Raw genomic sequence first — 20,395 nt, 5'->3', positions numbered from 1 at the left:
TGAACGCATGGCGCTCGTTAACGCAGAGCTTCGCCCGAGGCTACGGCAGCAAAGAAAAACCTCCAACCCTCCCTGAGTCTGCACATCCTCGGCCAAACTCCACAGCAGAGCGCGCTGAACACGAACCAAACACAGAAGAAGAGCTGGACACAAATCACATTCACTGGGAGGAGGAGGAGGAGGAGAAGCTGCCGATTGGTTGAACAGGTTGTTCCCAGACGAGGCCACAATCAGATGCTCCTCAGATGGGTCGCAGTCCAAACTAACCCTTTAAAAACAACAAAGTCACTCAAGAATACAAACAAGCTAACCGTGCGGAAGTCTGGTGTGTGTGCAGAGAGCGATATAACGGCTGTTTGTGGTTAAACCAAAAGGATCTTCCAGGTCTCTCTCTGTAGGGATCCTTTCCATGATGCTGTCACACACTTAGAATAACAATCTGAGCCTGTCAGTGGATCAAACAAGCTCTTTTAGTGGGAAATATTCCACTTGTTTTATCGCTCTCTTCAAAACCACCAGACTCCATTCACAAAAACAGTAATTTTACCTCACAGAACACAGGAGTCGCTGATCTACTGCTGCTTCTATCTGCTAGTTTGTTTGTGTTAATGTGTGACTTCGGTGTTTAAAAGGGTTCGTTCAGATCTGAACCAAAGTCACACAACTATCCAATTGAGGCAGCAGCAGACCAGCAGCTCCTGTGTCCTGTGAGCTTAAATCCCTGTTTTTCTGAATGTAGTCTGGTGTATGTGCAGAGAGCGATATAACGGCTGTTTGTGGTTAAACCAAAAGGATCTTCCAGGTCTCTCTCTGTAGGGATCCTTTCCATGATGCTGTCACACACTTAGAATAACACTCTGAGTCTGTCAGTGGATCAAACAAGATCTTTTAGCGAGATGGTTTATTAGTTGTTTTCACCCTTCAGTGGGAAAACATTTGTTGACAGCAGCTGCTGGAGCTACAGGAGGGGAGAAGGCCAAAAAGGGTTTTTACAGCTCAGAGTTGCTGATGTTTTGGCTTCATGAATAGCTGAAATATTTTTTAATCAGTCAGAGGAAGAGGTGGTACAGAGTTACTGCAGGTGTGTTTGGTTTGGGCGAAGAATGGAGTTAAGTGACATTATGTCACTGCTGCTCGCCATACATCTGCGCTCTCAAACGTTAAAGAATTAGACCATTTCCTGCGAGGTGATGATGTCACTGTGATACTACTGCAGGCCCGGTTTGAGGGTCGTCTGCATGCGTGTGTGTGTTATTATAAAGCCGTGCTCAGGACTGACGGGGGGACTGTAAGTCATCTCACACAGGAAAAGCCCCGGGCCCGGCCCTCGCGATGACACCGGAGCCCTCGCCAACTGGGCTCGGCGCTGGAGAAGGTATGTAAATCACTCGTCCAAAGGGTCACGCTCGCCAGCCGCGTTTCCTGGGAAGAACGGGATTCTGGACGGGGTTAGGAAATCTGATGTGGGCCCATCGAAACCATGTGTTGCTCAACCTCGACTCCATACAGAGGAAATATTTCAGAGAGGGTCGGCGGTTTCCTCATCGCCAGGAGGGACGCCTGAAACCAAGTCAGCGTTCAGCAGGGCGCGAGCAGACCTGGATCAGGTCCAGTCAGGTGGTTTACGCTGGTTCAGGTCCAGTCCGACAGGTGGGATCAGATAAAACCACCATTACCCTGGAGTTTGTACGGAAGCTCAGTGGTGTCAAAATTAAAGGGAATTCACAATAAATAATTCAGCCTCAGCGTGACAGACCTGGTTCAGGTGAGTCAGGTGTCTGACAGACCTGGTTCAGGTAATAGTCTGGTGTCTGACAGACCTGGTTCAGGTCCAGTCCATCAGGTGGGATCAGATAAAACCTCCATTAGCCTGGAGTAAATAATTCAGACTGCAGCACGCTGGAGTTTGTAGTTTATAGTTTGTAGCTGCGGCCTACAGGTCATGTGATCAATACTCTAATTAAATGATCTATGAAGTCTAAACGATTTGAAAGAAGCAACAACATTTCTTCTGTTTTTACAAATCTGCTCCAGAAATTCTTAGTTTATGAAGTCGAAGCCTGAATCTGATCCGATTGGTCGATTAATAATCAGTTGATCAGCCTGTCAATCTTTTTAATCAGTCAGTTCAAAAGGTTTCTGTTGTTTATATGAACAATAAACTGATTTTCCAACATCATCACTTTTTTATGTATCAATTAAAATAAGACACAACATAATAAAACCAATCCTCTTAATCTCCTTTGGTTAATAAACCTGTTTTCTCAGCAGCAGATCTCTGACGGCTCCTCTGGTGATGAATCAGCATCAGGAAGTGTTACGGTTTATTTTACTGCATCAACGTCGTCAACTCTGTTTATCAAAAGCTCCTGAACGGCGACTGTGATAAATCAGGTGACACCCGATCGGCCTCGTCAGGCTCACTGCTGGTTTCACACGTTAAGTGAATCCAGGAGAAGTTTGTGCCTCCGCCGCTCAAAGTAGTCCCCGACAAATACACTATTTCTTCCTGTTTGTCTGATGGAAACCACCGTGAGCAGCTGTTTGAGGAAACACACACTAATGAGGAGTGTTTAAAGGTTCAGGACTGAACAACTTTCCACTCCAACGACGACAAAACGCTCAGAACTGCAAATAATCCGTAATAATAATCCATCACTCCGTCCTTTTTTATTGTTATAGCAGCAGTTCATAACACACGTTACCTACAGACAGCAGGTCCACAACAAACCGAAACATTCAAGAATCTCCACATGAGCAAGAATCAGGAGACGAGGCGGCGAGAAGAAACCTCCGACAGATCCTGGCTCAGGTGGGCGGCTCCTGTCGGGGTCTGTGTTGGTGGGAGACATCAAACAGGAAGTGATTTTACGAATAAATTAAAAACTGAGAGAGTCATAGACTGTTTAACTGTTGTGCATCGCTTATGAACGACAACACAAACAAACTAAAAACTAAACTAAACTTTCTTTAGTCTCCTCTGATGAACAAACATGTCTGACTTCTGTGTTTCTTCTCACTCATTCTGCTCCACTGACTTCTGGAACCTTCTAGCTGAGGTTGGACACATTTTAGGGACATGAAGAAGAAGAAGGTCACCAGAAGAAGAAGAAACAGCAGCGAGGACGCAGACGCCTTTACTATAACTTTGTATTGTTTTGTCTTTTATTTGTACTTATTCATAATCCCTCATGTTGTACTGTCTTCTATCTGAGTCTTCTCCCTCCTGCCTGCTCTCCACTGCTGTTTTCTTTCCTCTTCAGCTTCAGTTTGGCTTCACCGATCATCTTCCTGCTATTTAAAGGCTCCCAGAGTGTCCTGGTGTGCTTCATCTGTCGATCTGCTGTTAAAAAGGTGCTTTAAAATAATCATTATCATCATATTAGTAGTAGTTTTATAATGTAAACCGTACATGTGTATCTACGTCATCTACCTTCATGCATTTAGTGTGTAGCAGGCCACACACACACACACACACACACACACACACACACACACACACACACAGCAGCCTAATAAATATGGTGGTTCCTCCTCCCATGAAACACCATCAGATCCTTCAACAGTCCCATGAACAGTGTTCAGCATGTGCAGGAGGACAGAAAACGTCCTTAACTTTTGTTTTCATTTCCTCCTCCTCCTCCTCCTCCTCCTCGGCGAGATGTTTTTGGAGGACAGGCTTTGTGCTCGACACCTCCCGGAGAGGACAAAAAGGCGAAGCACCAGAGTACACTTTACACCTGCTTCCCTCCTTCATCTGTCTTCATTTTGCTGGAGGAGGCAGGATGTTTGGCTTGGCTGCGACCTGCACCATGACTTAATCCCTGGGTGCTATTGTTAAATTTTTTTGAGCAAAAAAAATAATGAAAACCAAATGCGGCCGAGGGACCCCGCTTCGGGTTTCAGGGCCTGCGCTTTAACAACGTTACGTTTCCAGCACGTCGAGGCCAAATAACTCACTTATGTTTCCCTTGTAATATTACGCCAAACATGAGATCTTTACTTTGTCAAATCTGGTGAGTATCAAACCAACTGTATCAATAGGAAAACAGTTTTAATAAGCATTCCCAGGCGAGGCCCGAGGAACACCTCTCACCTGGAAGCTATTAGAGTCGACAGGAAATGGAGGCAGAGATCGAGTGCTTCCCAATAATGTGTGTCCCCCCGGAGAGAGGAAATATGTAGATTCATCATAAAACATATCTGAGAGCTTGGACGGCAGCGGAGGAGAGAGAATCAGCAAAGACAGCTGGGCACCTCCAGCCCCGACAAGATAATATCGCACAAACATCTGTGGATGCAGCGCGCAGATAGCGTTCCATCGCTCATGTCGTAGCATCTCTCCTGACAGTCGCACTGTAAACACCTTCTCCAGATGGAGCGACGGCTTTTTATACGGGAGATCAGTGCCGTCAGGAACCCACGGGAGAGTTCAGGCTGAATAAAAAGATATTATGTCAAGATTGTGAGTCATTATTTAATGATTTAGGTTTAAAAAGCCAGTAATACTCAAGCTCCAGTTAGCACAAGCAGTAGCTTCAGTTAGCACAAGCAGTAGCCCCAGTTAGCACAAGCATTAGCTTCAGTTAGCACAAGCATTAGCCTCAATTAGCACAAGCAGTAGCTTCAGTTAACACAAGCAGTAGCCCCAGTTAGCACAAGCATTAGCTTCAGTTAGCACAAGCATTAGCCTAAGTTAGCACAAGCAGTAGCCCCAGTTAACACAAGCAGTAGCTTCAGTTAGCACAAGCAGTAGCCTCAGTTAGCACAAGCAGTAGCCTCAATTAGCACAAGCAGTAGCCTCAGTTAACACAAGCAGTAGCTTCAGTTAGCACAAGCAGTAGCCTCAGTTAGCACAAGCAGTAGCCCCAGTTAACACAAGCAGTAGCTTCAGTTAACACAAGCAGTAGCCCCAGTTAGCACAAGCATTAGCTTCAGTTAGCACAAGCATTAGCCTAAGTTAGCACAAGCAGTAGCCCCAGTAAACACAAGCAGTAGCCTCAGTTAGCACAAGCAGTAGCCTCAGTTAGCACAAGCAGTAGCCCCAGTTAGCACAAGCAGTAGCCTCAATTAGCACAAGCAGTAGCCTCAGTTAGCACAAGCAGTAGCCTCAGTTAGCACAAGCAGCACAGGTACCATTTCCAGCTTTCCTGTCATTTTGTTTTCTTGCACAAGTAACGTGAACAAACAAAAATTATCTGCTGATCAATGCGAGCGATTAACAGGGAGTCAGTGTCAGAGAGGTTTTATTTATATTCTGTGCATCTTATAATTTTATTTTAAGCTGTTTTGTGTCCTTAAATTTTAGGTTTTTTAGTTGTGAAACTGAGAGGATTTAGCACAATATGGGACCTTCACCTCTGTGTTCAGAAATATATAATATATAATATAATTCTGTATAAATACGGAGGATCAGTCTCGCCAAGAAAAAAAAAAGTATTGACTAAATAAAAATGAAGATATTAACTCAAGATTGTGAATCATCATTTATGATTTTGATTGGAACATTTAATATAAACAGTCAAAATTATAAGACTTTTATTTCATTATTTAGTTTTTTTTACTTATTTTAAACCCTTTTTTTCTCCCGGCACCATCAGGCTTCCATACGTGTCCGTTTTGGCCCTTTGGCAGAAATATTCGGCCTTTTGACTGAGAGATTTACTCTTCGTCCTTCGCTCTGACATCCATTAACGTCCATCCGAGCAGAGTCTTCTTCGTCTCCATTGAAATTCCTGCAGCGGAGCGACCATCATCTGGGCGTCTCAGAGGCCGAAATCAGTGTTAATAAATCAATCGCCAGCCTGGGTGAGCTCGGCGCGGCGCGGCTCCCCCGGCTGCTTGCTAAACAAATGGATTCAGCATGTTTAATGAGGGTGGGGGGGAGAGGGGTGATGGCGGGGGGGGTAACTAACACCGTTAATGATCTCAGCAGACCTGGAGTCGCTGGCACCTGCCCAGAGCGAGCTGCCGGTCGGGGAGATGTTTGGACAGCATCACCACGGCGGTCATGGATGAAGATGCTCTGGTGGCGTGGCAGATTTACTGCCCAGCGCTGAAGATGATGATGATGATGATGATGATGATGATGATGATGATGACCTCCTCCCCCACGTGGAAAAGGCCACCGTGGGGGAGGAGGAGGAGGAGGAGGGCGGTGAGAACAGGCCACACACTGACACCACAGGCCTGCTGACGCCAAAACGGCGTCCGGGCCGCGAGGAGGGATGAAGAGTCAGACAGGAAGTGGAATCTTTTTGTTTGTTCGTTTTCAAAACTTTAAAACCCTGCTGGTGTCTGGGAGCATTTCAAAATAAAAGCACGAGATAGATGTGTTGATAGATAGATAGATAGATAGATAAACAGATAGATAGATAGATAGATAGATAGATAAACAGATAGATAGATAGATAGATAGATAGATAGATAGATAGATAGATAGATAGATAGATAGATAGATAAACAGATAGATAGATAGGTAGATAGATAGATAGATAGATAGATAGATAGATAATCCATTTACTGGAGAAACACCAGAAGAAGAAGACAAATATACAGAAATATTTTGTTGGATCTGAACGAACCGTTTCAACATTAAAAGTCACACAGCAGCAGGACTCCGGTGATCTGCAAAGTAAAATTACTGCTTTTGTCAATGGAGTCTGGCGGCTTTGAAGAGAGCGACATAACGGGACATAAGAGCTGTCCTTTAAATACTTCTACTGTTTGCTGACTGTAAATAAATACAGCAAACTTATCAGGCAGAAAAATAATAAGAACAAGAAAATAATACTCAGCAAAGATGGTGAAAACTAGGTGTTTAAAACTGTAATTCAGTCATTAAAAACACCAAAATATGTACAAAAAGGGCCTGAATTTAAGAATTAACTTTCTTGGCTTGAAACCCAGAATAGTTTAGTTTAAATACACAACAAGGAAGTATTATTTGGTCCATTGTTGTCTGAACGGGGACAAACCAGAACTATAAAAGCTGAGTTCAATAAATGCACAAACAAACAAACCCTCCTTCAACACGACCAATCACTCTTCAGCATCTCCAGCTCCACAAACATTTCCCACATTTGACAGATTTCAGCATCACAGCAACTAAAAATGTTGCTCCACGACGTTAAAGATCAACTTATTCACTTGGCTGTTGTTGCAGCAGCTTCACGTCACACTGACAGCAAAAACTTGTAAGTTTACAAATGGGAAAAATTGCTTACCTTCACAGGAAATGTCCAAAAACCCAAAGAGGAAGTAAAGTTAGCGGAGGTGCAACATGAGCACTTCCTGAAATAGACAATAAAATAAGACTACACTTCCTGTTGAAACACTGAACGCTTAAAAATATATCCCCTTTAATCCAGGTTACATAACATTAAGAGAAAAGTAGATAAAGTGACATGCCCTTCAAAATAAAAGTCTCTGACTCAATTTTCACAGGAATTAAACAGCAAACGAAAGCAGATGCTGTTTTTTTTTTTGTTTTTTTTAAACGTTTTCAGCTGCTGAAAATGACAACAAATGTTCCTGGTGGGATTAAGTCATCATAGTAAACAACGCTACAGTATTTTACACTGAAAACACACCCTATATATTCTGTGAAATTAATCATGGTAAGATAAAGTCTGTAGAAATTACAGAATTATATAACAAATAAGCAACATGTTTACCTAGAAACAGCCATTATATTGCTTTCTTCAAAGCCACCAGATTCCATTCACAAAAACAGTAATTTTACCTTGCAGAACACAGGAGTCGCTGGTCTACTGCTGCCTCAGTTGGTTAGTTCGTTTGTGTTGTTGTGTGTTAAACAAACGTATCGTTGGATCCAAACCAACTATTCAAAACACCAAAGTCATGCAATAACACTAAATAACTAACAGTCGAGGCAGCAGGGGATCAGCAACCCTGCAAGATAAAATTGTTGTTTTTGTGAATAGAGTCTGGTGGGATAAATAAAGTCTCTTATCTTATCTTATCTGATATAAAAATGATAATGTTGTTTGTTTGTAACATATTATTATCTTACCATTATTCACTTTACAGAATATAAATGAAGAGAGCGATATTACAGCAGTCATTTCTAAAAAACAACAGCCTTTGAATATTTCTATTGCCCTCTGACAGTGAACAATACAGCAAGTACACTAGAACATAATGTAATATTAATAACAAACACCCTGAAGCAGCAAAGAAACAGAATAAATGTGTGTTTGTGCTCTGGTCTGAAGAGAACAGCTTGAAGGAAGGACAGGACCAAACATACATCTAATGAGCAGCTTCACAGTCGGTGTTTGTTCACCAGTGGACGCTGTGTGTCACATCGCTGTGTTTGCTCGTAAATGATTATGCGTCGAGCGATGATATTTGCTGGAGACTTCAGCGTAGGAGTGATTGAGAACAGATCGTTTGTCCCACAAGAGTCCGCCCGAGCCTCCTTAGGCGTCTCCGGAGAGCAGACGATTATGTATGGAGGCCTCAAGCAACACGGTGGAGGGCGTAAATGGATTCTGGGGGCAACTGGCTCACGTCCATTATCCACTCAAAGATGGCCTCTACAAAGGATCCTGCTCGCTGTAAGTAGTTGATTAGATAACGCGGCCATCAAGCTCATGTAAAAGACTCATTGTTCTGTGATTTCAGGCTTTCCATTATGGACACCAGGCGATGTCCTTCAGCGCCAAGGACCGTTTACTGCAGCACGAACAGCTTCCACAGGGAGCACCAAGGTTATAACCTGCTGGGCTGCACTGCATGGCTGTTTGGATGTACATTACCTTTAATGCAGCACTCCACATCACCAAGGGGACGTCCCAGTGCTGTTTGTAAATGCAACAGGGTGTTGCATTGCAGATAGCTGCACATTTTTTAAGCCCCTAAACCTGCCTTCAGCTGGAACATGTTGGCTAAATAAATCAACATATTTGCTCCACAAATGGGGCGACAGCCCAGGTGGGAGGGGGAGTTTATATTGTGGGGGTGCATAATTGTTTTCTTTATACTAAATTACTTAAAATGTCTATAAAATAGCACAAGCTAACCAAGTTAACTGGGCAGTGCAGGGAAGGTTTTAGACATTTCAAACATAATTCAGGGAGATAAACTTTAGGGAAAATTTAAATCGTCAAAAAATTGTACAGAGTTTGGTTGGTGGCTGGACAAAAGTTTCTCGTGCAGTATTTCTCAAATCTTCAGAGAAGATATTTTAAAAAGCCACATTACATAAAAATAATTTCTTTTTTGTGTGTTTTTAATTTAATCAGCTCATCCGCTCTCCAGTTAAATGTCTTTTATCTTTAATTTTAGTTTCCTCGTGTGCAGTCTCAGTCTTTTCACACACGTGTGCTGCACTTTGAATAACTCCCAACTCATTTTTTAAATATCATCCTCATGTAAAGCAGGAACTCTCTTGGACATACAGTGTTTTAGGTATACAGCCAGAATAAAATGCAGCGTCATGGAATTTAAGTGAATAAATGAATTTTTAAAAAACCTAAATAACTCAAATACAGACCGTTAATTGGACTAACTGGTGGCCTCCATATTTCTAATATCAGCCGACTGTGAAATGGTTGCATTTTGTTTCTGAACAACCTCAACACGTCTGATCCATCAGCTGGTGCTGTCGGTCACATGATACAGGATACAGACGGCCTAAATCTAACCAAACTGCACCTGTTTCACAACGCTGACAATGTGTTTATGGTTGTTACTATGACGATGAAGATCACCTGACTTCTGTTTTTTAGGAAGCTTTACTGTGAAAGTCTAAGCAGACGCTACATTTTTATCATCGCTAACTTAGCGTCGTATTTTGGAGCGAAGGATTGAGTTCAGAGTGAGAATGTGTCGTTATAAGCGGTTAAACAGTCGGATCACCTGTCGTACCACAAGAGGTGAGCAGTCATCTCGCTACAGGTGAGTATTTAACACAAACTGTGTAAAAGTAGCCACAGTGACGTCACCTGTTGGTTTGTGGACCGTTTTGGTGTTTTAGTCGTCTTGGATTTGAAACCAGAATTGTTGTTGTCTCCGCAAAGACCTCACCTCTGATTGGTTAGGGTTAGGCATCACCTGCCTCTGATTGGTTAGGTTTAGGCATCACCTGCCTCTGATTGGTTAGGTTTAGGCATCACCTGCCTCTGATTGGTTAGGTTTAGGCATACACCTGCCTCTGATTGGTTAGGTTTAGGCATCACCTGCCTCTGACTGGTTATTCACATGGCAGTCCCACCCGAATGCTTTATGGTTGACCTTCCTCTAAATCTCCACATGGGATTCTAATTTGTTAACAAACATCACCTGCTTCTGGAGTTCTGGTTTTTACGGCCATCGCCATTTTGATGTTGGGGTAGGGGGATTTAGGGCGGGGCTACCTTCTGACTAACCAATCAGAGGCGGTCATTGTCGTCACCTCTGGCTCCCGAAACCAAGATGGCGACGCCTGTAAAGCCAAACTCGGCCCACAAACCAACGGATGACGTCACGGTGAATACGTCCACTTCCTGTATACATGGTCAGCGGGTAGCCCCGCCCCCTCCTCTTCCTGGTGTATCTTCCCCTAAATGGACCATAATGTACTAAATGAACATCCTGCTGTGCTGAAGAAGACTGTAAACTAGAGACTGAGAGCAGAAACTCATCAGGAGAGAAGTTTCATTGACTTCCATCCAATCAGACGTCTGTTTGGAGCCAGTGGAGTCGCCCCCTGCTGGCTGCTTTTATACAGTCTGTGGTATTTACAGTAAAACACACTATGTTCTTTGCTAATTTTTTATTTTGTTGGTAATTTACCAAAAATTTGCATCACATTTGAAAGGGAATAAAATCAGTGTTTTCATCTGTGTACCTGCATTAAAAATATATAAGCACAAAAAATATTTGAAAAAAAAAAAAAAACAGAACACGAACATGTAATAAATCTCTGCGCTCTGAGCGAATGGACGTGTTATTTTCGTGGCATGTTAGCTTTCATATCAGCTCGGCCCAACCCGAACCCGAAGAGTTTCCAAACATTACCTCATGATGAGAAGAAAGTGCTGCTTTGATTTAAGAGAAACCAGACAAGCTGAAGTTGCATCACAGACTTATTAAGGCTGTGGATGTACAGCTGCATAGATTTACACCACATCAGACCACTTTTACAAGACAGTTGATGAGATTCAAGTATCCTCCTTCACACAGCGGCGTATAAATATTTACCTGCAGTGCGTCTGATTCCATCTGTCCGGCGCTGGCGCTGCCCTCATATATTACCCTCTGGGAACTGTGAAGATGTAGCAGAGATCCGGGCTGACCGAGACTCTTATTAAAACAATGAAGCTCATAATTATCCTGGAATTCCAAAGCAGTGCTATAGTCATAATGAGGCCACACAGGAGCCGGCTTATAAAGAATGAATGTAATAAATAAGCCATTAGATGGGCAGTAAAAAGAGGAGGATATAAAAAAAGACAACAACGCCGAAATGAGTTCAGACAGGTCTTGTTGTCTCTTGATGAGCACTTGGAGAAGTTTCTATTTTCGACCTTTTTAACGGTGTTTGTTTGCGAGTATTAAAAGACGAGTTTTGATAACTACAATGTAAATACTTGATTAAAAAAAAAAACTTGCAGCACACATCAAAAAAAAAATTCCTGCTGATGATAGTTTACGTCGTGCGTTGTTGTCGGGCGAAGTTAGAAGAACTCAAAATTGTACTTAAGTAAACGTACAAAAGTGTTCGGGCGTCAAAATAGACTTGAAACACTAAAAAATAAAAGCACTCATCATGCAGATGAAACTCACTAATATTTAATAGATTATAATCAGTAATGTGTAAGTGTCCGTCTCATGACGCCATTGGGCCCAACGAGATGCTTTTTCCACAGACTCACATTGTCCGATAACAGTTGGAAAGTCTAGAAGAGACGCACGATTAAACCATTTTTTCCCCATTCAAGTTAGCGGAGGGCTAACAGGAAGTTAGCGGAGGGCTAAAAGGAAGTTAGTGGAGGGCTAACAGGAAGTTAGACACTAGTACGCCACGCTCTACTGTTCCCACAATACGGGATATACGGGAAGTTTTTGGGCTTCATGCGTCACTGAGCAGCTCTTCAACGCTGTATCAAGGTCTCTTTATACATCCATGATTTAACGAAGGTAATCGAAGGTCTCACTGAGCTTAAAAGCGAGACGAAGCCAACACGACTGTCACATGCTACAGCAGAATATGTGGGTGAATAACATGTAATACATCACAAACCATTGAGACACAGTCACATTAACCGTCATCCGCTTCATCAATAATAACACATCATTTATTAGTTATTAGTTGATTAGATTTTGTACCAATTATCTGAATCCACCAGGTAACTACAGCTGTCAGAGAAGTAAAATATATAAAGTTTAAAGTGCCATAAAATACCTCAAATTCAGCACAGCACTTGAGTAAAAGTACTTTTACCACTAGTACGATAAACAGTTAAAAATATTTACATTATTTAATGAACTGAAATCACATTTAGTCCCTTTTTTGTAGTCAGACACATTTTTTACACACATTTGGGGAACAGAAATATCAGAAATGTCCCTTTACATCTCAGCTGGCTGGGTGGGGCGTGTCCCTGAGTTTGATTGACAGCTGCTGATAACGGCGGACAGTGAGGGTACGTTCAAATACCCACGCTACCAAACTGTTTAAAAGGATGTAGTCTGTCCATCCACCAAACACCAGGACGTCCTCTCTGGCTGCTCTGACCCACAATCCTTTGCACAGTGAAGATGCACCAAGCATTTGTTTGAGCACGAGGGGTCAAAGGTCGAGGAGATGAAGCCGGTTCCAATAAACACGTCACAGTTTTAAGGCGGATCAGACCTGAGATGCTGCATGACGCACTTTAATTTTACTTTAATGTGTTTAGCGTGTGTGTTCTTGTCAAATTAGCATCCTTGCTAACTCCAGCATGTTTACATCTTGTGTTTTTATCCTCATGTTCATTAACGTGCATCAGATAAACAAAGAAATAAGTCAACTGTCCACACTGCACGCAGCAGTATGAGCGAACAGTAAGAGCTTATGAACGCAGCCTGAGAGTTTGTGGCTCGCTGAACAAGCTAAAGGTGTTTCTGCAGGAAGCTGCCGTGTGTTGGTGTTCAGAGTCTGTGGCTCTCGTGTCGTCTGTTCTGCCTTTAACACAAAGCTGATGGACCTTCGTCACGCACCGCTGGTGTAGTGGTATCATGCAAGATTCCCATTCTTGCGACCCGGGTTCGATTCCCGGGCGGTGCAGCAGTTCCTCCTGTAAACAGTGTTTAACGGTCAGAGTGGCTTTAAAGTCACTTCTCTTTAAAGGGAAACTAACAACCTTAAACTTAAACCGATCAAAACGTCCTGTTTGAATTGATCTTCGTTCTTTGCAGCAGAAAGCTCAGACTTCGGTCTTTACGTTGTACCACCACACTGAAGGTTGATGACGTCATTAAATTACATTAAGAGCAGAACAAGACATTGTTAGGGGGGAGGAGCCTGTCGTCTCTAAGAGTGTCTACGGTCTCAGTGTGTCACCCCCCAGCATCCACTGGTACCAACTATACCAGCCAGCTGGTCACCAAGGGGTTAAATAACTAGTTAGTTAGTGTGTCAGTGTGTAGTGGAGGTCTATAGTGTGTGTGTGTGCTAGTTAGTTAGTGTGTCAGTGTGTAGTGGAGGTCTATAGTGTGTGTGTGTGCTAGTTAGTCAGTGTGTTAGTGTGTAGTGGAGGTCTATAGTGTGTGTGTGTGTGTGCTAGTTAGTCAGTGTGTCAGTGTGTAGTGGAGGTCTATAGTGTGTGTGTGCTAGTTAGTCAGTGTGTTAGTGTGTAGTGGAGGTCTATAGTGTGTGTGTGTGTGTGCTAGTTAGTCAGTGTGTCAGTGTGTAGTGGAGGTCTATAGTGTGTGTGTGCTAGTTAGTCAGTGTGTTAGTGTGTAGTGGAGGTCTATAGTGTGTGTGTGTGTGTGCTAGTTAGTCAGTGTGTCAGTGTGTAGTGGAGGTCTATAGTGTGTGTGTGCTAGTTAGTCAGTGTGTCAGTGTGTAGTGGAGGTCTATAGTGTGTGTGTGTGCTAGTTAGTCAGTGTGTTAGTGTGTAGTGGAGGTCTATAGTGTGTGTGTGTGTGTGCTAGTTAGTCAGTGTGTCAGTGTGTAGTGGAGGTCTATAGTGTGTGTGTGTGTGTGTGTGCTAGTTAGTCAGTGTGTTAGTGTGTAGTGGAGGTCTATAGTGTGTGTGTGTGTGTGCTAGTTAGTCAGTGTGTCAGTGTGTAGTGGAGGTCTATAGTGTGTGTGTGCTAGTTAGTCAGTGTGTTAGTGTGTAGTGGAGGTCTATAGTGTGTGTGTGTGTGTGTGCTAGTTAGTCAGTGTGTTAGTGTGTAGTGGAGGTCTATAGTGTGTGTGTGCTAGTTAGTCAGTGTGTCAGTGTGTAGTGGAGGTCTATAGTGTGTGTGTGTGTGTGTGTGTGCTAGTTAGTCAGTGTGTCAGTGTGTAGTGGAGGTCTATAGTGTGTGTGTGTACTAGTTAGTCAGTGTGTTAGTGTGTAGTGGAGGTCTATAGTGTGTGTGTGCTAGTTAGTCAGTGTGTTAGTGTGTAGTGGAGGTCTATAGTGTGTGTGTGTGTGTGTGTGCTAGTTAGTCAGTGTGTCAGTGTGTAGTGGAGGTCTATAGTGTGTGTGTGTGTGTGTGTGTGTGTGTGTGTGTGTGTGTGTGTGCTAGTTAGTCAGTGTGTCAGTGTGTAGTGGAGGTCTATAGTGTGTGTGTGTGTGTGCTAGTTAGTCAGTGTGTCAGTGTGTAGTGGAGGTCTATAGTGTGTGTGTGTGTGTGCTAGTTAGTCAGTGTGTCAGTGTGTAGTGGAGGTCTATAGTGTGTGTGTGTGTGTGTGTGTGTGTGTGTGTGTGTGTGTGCTAGTTAGTCAGTGTGTTAGTGTGTAGTGGAGGTCTATAGTGTGTGTGTGTGTGTGTGCTAGTTAGTCAGTGTGTCAGTGTGTAGTGGAGGTCTATAGTGTGTGTGTGTGTGTGTGTTTATTTGTATAGCCCAATATCACAACAGAGTGTCTCACAGTGCTTTACAAAGTTCACTGAAATAAAAAAGAAGTGTAAGCGAACAAACAATCAATCAATCAATCAATCAATAACACCTCAGATTAATAGTAAAGAGGTTGTCAAATGTTTTACTGATACTAATTAATATTGAACAGTGTGAAGAGCTCTGACTCGTCCTCTTCTCATGTGATCATGTGTCCTCATGTTCCACTGTGAACTGATCAGATCAGGAGAAAAACTGTAACATCACTAAAATGTTTTCTCTGATAAACAATTTAGAATATTTGTCTTTGCCCACCGAAGAGACTCCGTGTCTCCTGCTGTTGCTGTTTATTATTTATCGCCAACACTGAGCCCCCCGTGGAGCCAACAGGAGCCGCTCTGTTGCCCCAAATACCCGTCAAATCCGAGCGGGCCGTCACAGCTCCATCACGCCGGCCAACGGCAGTGAAAATTGTCCTTTTTTTTAACGGCTGCTTTGATGTAAAAAGAATTATCATATCGCTGGAAGTATTAAAGTTCCCCAGAAGGAACCCTACAGTTTTATTAGTTTTACGGCTGCTGTCTTTTTACACATTTGACCGCCTTCCTGGAGCAAGAATAACACCAAAGTTAATGGCAAACGGAGAGAAAGTCAAAGGGAAAACTTGGCTGATTATAGCTATAACTCCTGCAGATACTAATTACCAGTGGCTGTAAAATAAGTCAAACTGGTCATCCTAATGAGTCCACCAGAGACCGATTGTTAAACTCCATTAAAAAGATCTATTTTCCTTCTCCTTTTTTATTTGTGTTTTTTCCCGGCTCCACTGTCAGCGTCATCTTATCAAGTGCAACCAAACAAACTCCACTTTTAAAGGTCATGACGCTGCATCCACCCAAACACGGTAATTAATGTAAAATTAAGCGCGCCATAAACATTAAAAGTGGTATTTCGCGGCGTCTTTGGAAGAAAAACTGCTCTTCACTGAGGTGAGTCACATTCAACCTTGACAGGTGGAGAAGACATGAAGCGTAATGTTTCTGTTTCTGACCAAAAAACGTGTGAAATCACAAAAACAGGAGAAGAAACTGTGAAAACAAAGGTACATTTTCCCATATGCTACTAAACAGACACTAAAAGCAGATTATGAGTCATGTTTAATTAATTTATCTTTGCTTTTTCTCCACATTGTTCGCTCGTCTGCTGCTGGACATTATCGGCCCATAAAGTAATTAATCTTAAAGAGCCTCACAGAGCCTTCGTTTGCCAATATGGAGCAGAATCCTTACACCTCGTTAATGATATATAATAAAACACATAAAGAGACTCATCAGTTTGTCTTGATGTGAGAAGAGTGATGATGTCGAAGAACCAGAAACACTTTATGTTCCCTAAAGAAGAACTGAAGCCCTGTTTTTTCATACAGTATTTTGAATTGGAAATGACTAATAGGTAAAAAAAAAGTGTTGGAACTGGTCCAGTAGATCACCTCAGCCAGCAGCCACCAAACGGGCTGCACCTGATCACAGTAGATCCACTAAAAGAGCTTGTTTGATCCACTGACAGGCTCAGAGTGTTATTCTAAGTGTGTGACAGCATCATGGAAAGGATCCCTACAGAGAGAGACCTGGAAGATCCTTTTGGTTTAACCACAAACAGCCGTTATATCGCTCTCTGCACACACACCAGACTACATTCACTAAAACAGGGATTTTAGAGAACAGGACACAGGAGCTGCTGGTCTGCTGCTGCCTCACTCATTTAGTTTGTTTGTGTTATATAAATATTGTGTTGGGTCCAAACTAACTGTTTACAACATTAAAGTCACACAATAACAAAAATAAATTAACAAATCAAGGCAGCGGGACACAAGCAACTCCCATGTTCTATGAGGTAAAATTACTGTTTTTGTCAAAGGAGTCTGGTGGCTTTGAAGAGAGTGATACACCAGCCCAGGTTTTAAAAAAAACAGAGTTATCCTTTAAATATTTCTATTTCTGTGATTTTAGACAGGCAGTGTAGAGGCAGCCTAACATCCAGACCTAACCCGCTCCAGAGTTTGGGGGCTACAGCTGCAAAAGCGTGAATCCCCCCCCCTGAACTTCAACCTCGATGATGGACGACCAGAAGCAGCTGGTCTGAGAGCAAATCTTAAAACCAGTCCAACACGGGTTCTGTTCGAGGTTCCTTCCTGTTAAAGGGGAGTTCTTCCTGTTACTGTTTCCTAATCTAATATCTCATGCTGCTCATGTGGGGATTCTTGAATCCTTAATGTTGAATTCCTGAATCATTGAGTCTCTCTCTAATTAAAGAGTTTGGTCTGAGCTGCTCTTTATGGAAAGCGTCTTGAGATAACACTTGTTATGAAGTGGCGCTATATAAATAAAGATTGATTGAATCCTAAAACGTACGGGGAGCCGATGAAGGCAGGCCAGGACATGGAGGAATGTCTTCACGCTTGTGTGTGTGTGTGTGTGTGTTCCTGACACAAAGGCCAGAATCACATAAAACAGACACTTTATTTTTATTTTTGTTGTTGCAGCAGACAGGTGGAAGGTTTCAGAGTGAATTTACAGAAACAACAAGCTTCCTCAGGTTTCCGTTTACCGCCTGCAGGCAGAGATTCAACACATCGTTCAACACATCGTTCGTCCGCGATGGAAACTCAGCTCACATCAGACGCAGCACTGTATCCATCCATACGAGACGGTTCAGCCTCCATAAGAGCCTGCACAGACCGCCGCCCTCCTGCATGTACGGATTCAGCATTGTATGGTGATGAAAGGCGGATCATCGGGGAGGGAGCGGCTGTTATTTTGGCACTGCTCTCCTAATGTTGCTCGCAGCTCTATATATGCCATCCATCGCCCGAGCATCCAGGGACTCCCGGGGCTGCTAAAACCCTGCAGGGTGGGTAGAATCTAATAAAACGCACTTGACGTTTTAATTGCATTTTCCTCATCAAGGAGTAATCTGCAAGATGGTTGTGGCATTTCTGTTGAGACCAATAAGGCTGATATTATGATCAGTCATTTCTTTGATAAACACGCCGACGCCCGAGCTCTCGATTGTGTGAGGAATATTGAGCAAAATGAAGACGCTCGCTCGCTCCCACAGACGCTTGCATCATTTCATTTGATGCATTCTTGGACGTCCTGTGTTTTTCGGTAAATATTGTCTTATGCAATATTTCTGTATTTTCGGGGGCCTCGGACTGTCAGAGCGCTCAGATGTAATGTGGTGGAGCTGGTTTCTCTCTGACAGCTGTTTGAACATGCTGTAAACAGAGTAAACAGTGATTCTGGACTCGGCGCAGGTTTCTGAGTTTGGTTCTCTCCGACTGCAGCGTCCCTGCAGTGTGACAGTGTGATAATGTGGCCCATAATGGCTTTCAATTAGCACACTGATGAACTCTGCGTGTTAAAAACACTCCTCTGCTCATCTGTTTCACTCCCTCGCTCCGAGCTGTGGAGCCGCTTCTGATAAGAATCAAATCTCAACCTGGACTGACACCAAAAACACATTTCTCATCAAACACCAGCGGTGGAAAGTAACTAAATACATCCACTCAACTGTACTGTACTTAAAGGATAACTCTGGTTTTCTTAACCCCTCGGCTCTATGTGTCCACATCCTGGTGTCTGAGTGACTGGTAGGTAGTAAAAGTGTTGGAACTGGTCCAGTAGATCACCTCAGCCAGCAGCCACCAAACAGTAGGTCCACTAAAAGAGCTTGTTTGATCCACTGACAGGCTCAGAGTGTTATTCTAAGTGTGTGACAGCATTATGGAAAGGATCCCTACAGAGAGAGACCTGGAAGATCCTTTTGGTTTAACCACAAACAGCACACACACCAGACTACATTCACTAAAACAGGGATTTTAGCTCACATAGCACAGGAGCTGCTGGTCTGCTGCCGCCTCCATCAGTTAGTTTAGTTTGTTTTATTGTGTGTTACATAAATATTGTGTTAGGTCCAAACTAACCGTTTACAACATTAAAGTCACACAATAACAAAAATATACTATCAAATCAAGGCAGCGGGACACAAGCAACTCCCATGTTCTATGAGTTAAAATGACTGTTTTTGTCAAAGGAGTCTGGTGGCTTTGAAGAGAGTGATACACCAGCCCAGGTGTTAAAGCACCAGAGTTATCCTTTAAATATTTCTGTTGTTTGCTGACAGTACAACTACAAAACCAGACAGAAAAATAATAAGTAGGTAATGTAGAATAATCTACTGGACCAATTCCAACACTTTTTGTACCTTCGAGTCATTTAGACACAATATATAAAAACAGGACCCAGGTTTGAAGACACTGAAGTTATCCTTTAAGTTGAAAAAAATGTGACTGAACTTTCTTTACAGGATCCGAACTGAACATTTACAACATTAAAGCCACAAAACAACACAAAAATAATAAAGCATAAATAATTTTAGGTGATGGTCGCAGTTTTTGGAGGTTTAGACATCAAACTATGTGATGAGGCTTCAGAAAAGATGTTAGTTTGGGGTTGAAATAAGTGCGTTAGTTACATTATGCAAGTTAAAATACGTCAACGCTGACTCTCCTGTGTGAAAGTCGTGTTTCTGACCCATCAGTCCACCCCGACCTCCACGTGCACTGACGCCAGTAGAGACTTAACGGCGTGAAATGACGCAAAACGCTGTGCTGTTTATGGGCCGTGTGGTTAAAAGGAGCAGTCATGATGAAACAGTGGATCGTTTTGTGCTCTCACCAAACCCCAGAAACAGACAAAAGGACAGCGGGTCGGTGACTGAGTGACCTCCACCCACATGTGCAGCCACCCTGATGGACGAAATGCTGTCAGGACCTGAGATATGACTGTATGTGCAGCTGCTGCGATAACATGAGCCAATCTGAAGAGAAAAAAAAACAACAAAAACCTGTCAGCCTCATTGTTTATCAATTAAGTCATTCTTCACGTCCGTTTCAATCCATCTCCAAACTATCTGATAAGGATCTGTTCCCTTTGACCGCTGCTGATCCAAAGAAAACATGGCTGCTCGTCTGTTTTTTGGCTGAGGGGTTAAAGCGTGCGAGCCTCCGCGCTCCCTCACGGCTTTAAGTGCAGCAGAAAGAGGAGTAATTGGAACTAGTGAGCTATAGCTACAAACAATCTCCCTCTTCTCCCCGAGATTCAAATTTACAGTTTGAATGGCAGAAGAGGAGGAAAAAAAAAGATCTTTCAATTACGCCTTTTCTCTTTTCCCCCCACATTTAAATTGGAAGTGATCTCAGAGGAAATAGTTATCATTTTAATGACGGTCTCCATTCATTAAAACTCTCATTCTTCCTCTCTTTGCCCTCTCTCCTGTGGATTGGAAGCAGATTCTT

The 20,395-nt window shown here is 42.9% G+C and overlaps 1 non-coding gene across 1 annotated transcript; it reads left to right on the top strand.

Moving 5' to 3' along the window:
- Positions 1 to 13,205: 13,205 nt before the first annotated feature.
- Positions 13,206 to 13,276, top strand: trnag-ccc (transfer RNA glycine (anticodon CCC)). The gene has a single exon. It is a non-coding gene; the product is annotated as a tRNA-Gly (tRNA).
- The last annotated feature ends 7,119 nt before the right edge of the window (positions 13,277 to 20,395 follow it).

Source organism: Pempheris klunzingeri, chromosome 9 (assembly GCF_042242105.1).
Source record: "Pempheris klunzingeri isolate RE-2024b chromosome 9, fPemKlu1.hap1, whole genome shotgun sequence".
Lineage (NCBI taxonomy): Eukaryota > Metazoa > Chordata > Actinopteri > Acropomatiformes > Pempheridae > Pempheris > Pempheris klunzingeri.
This window is presented reverse-complemented; position numbering and strand designations above follow the sequence as displayed.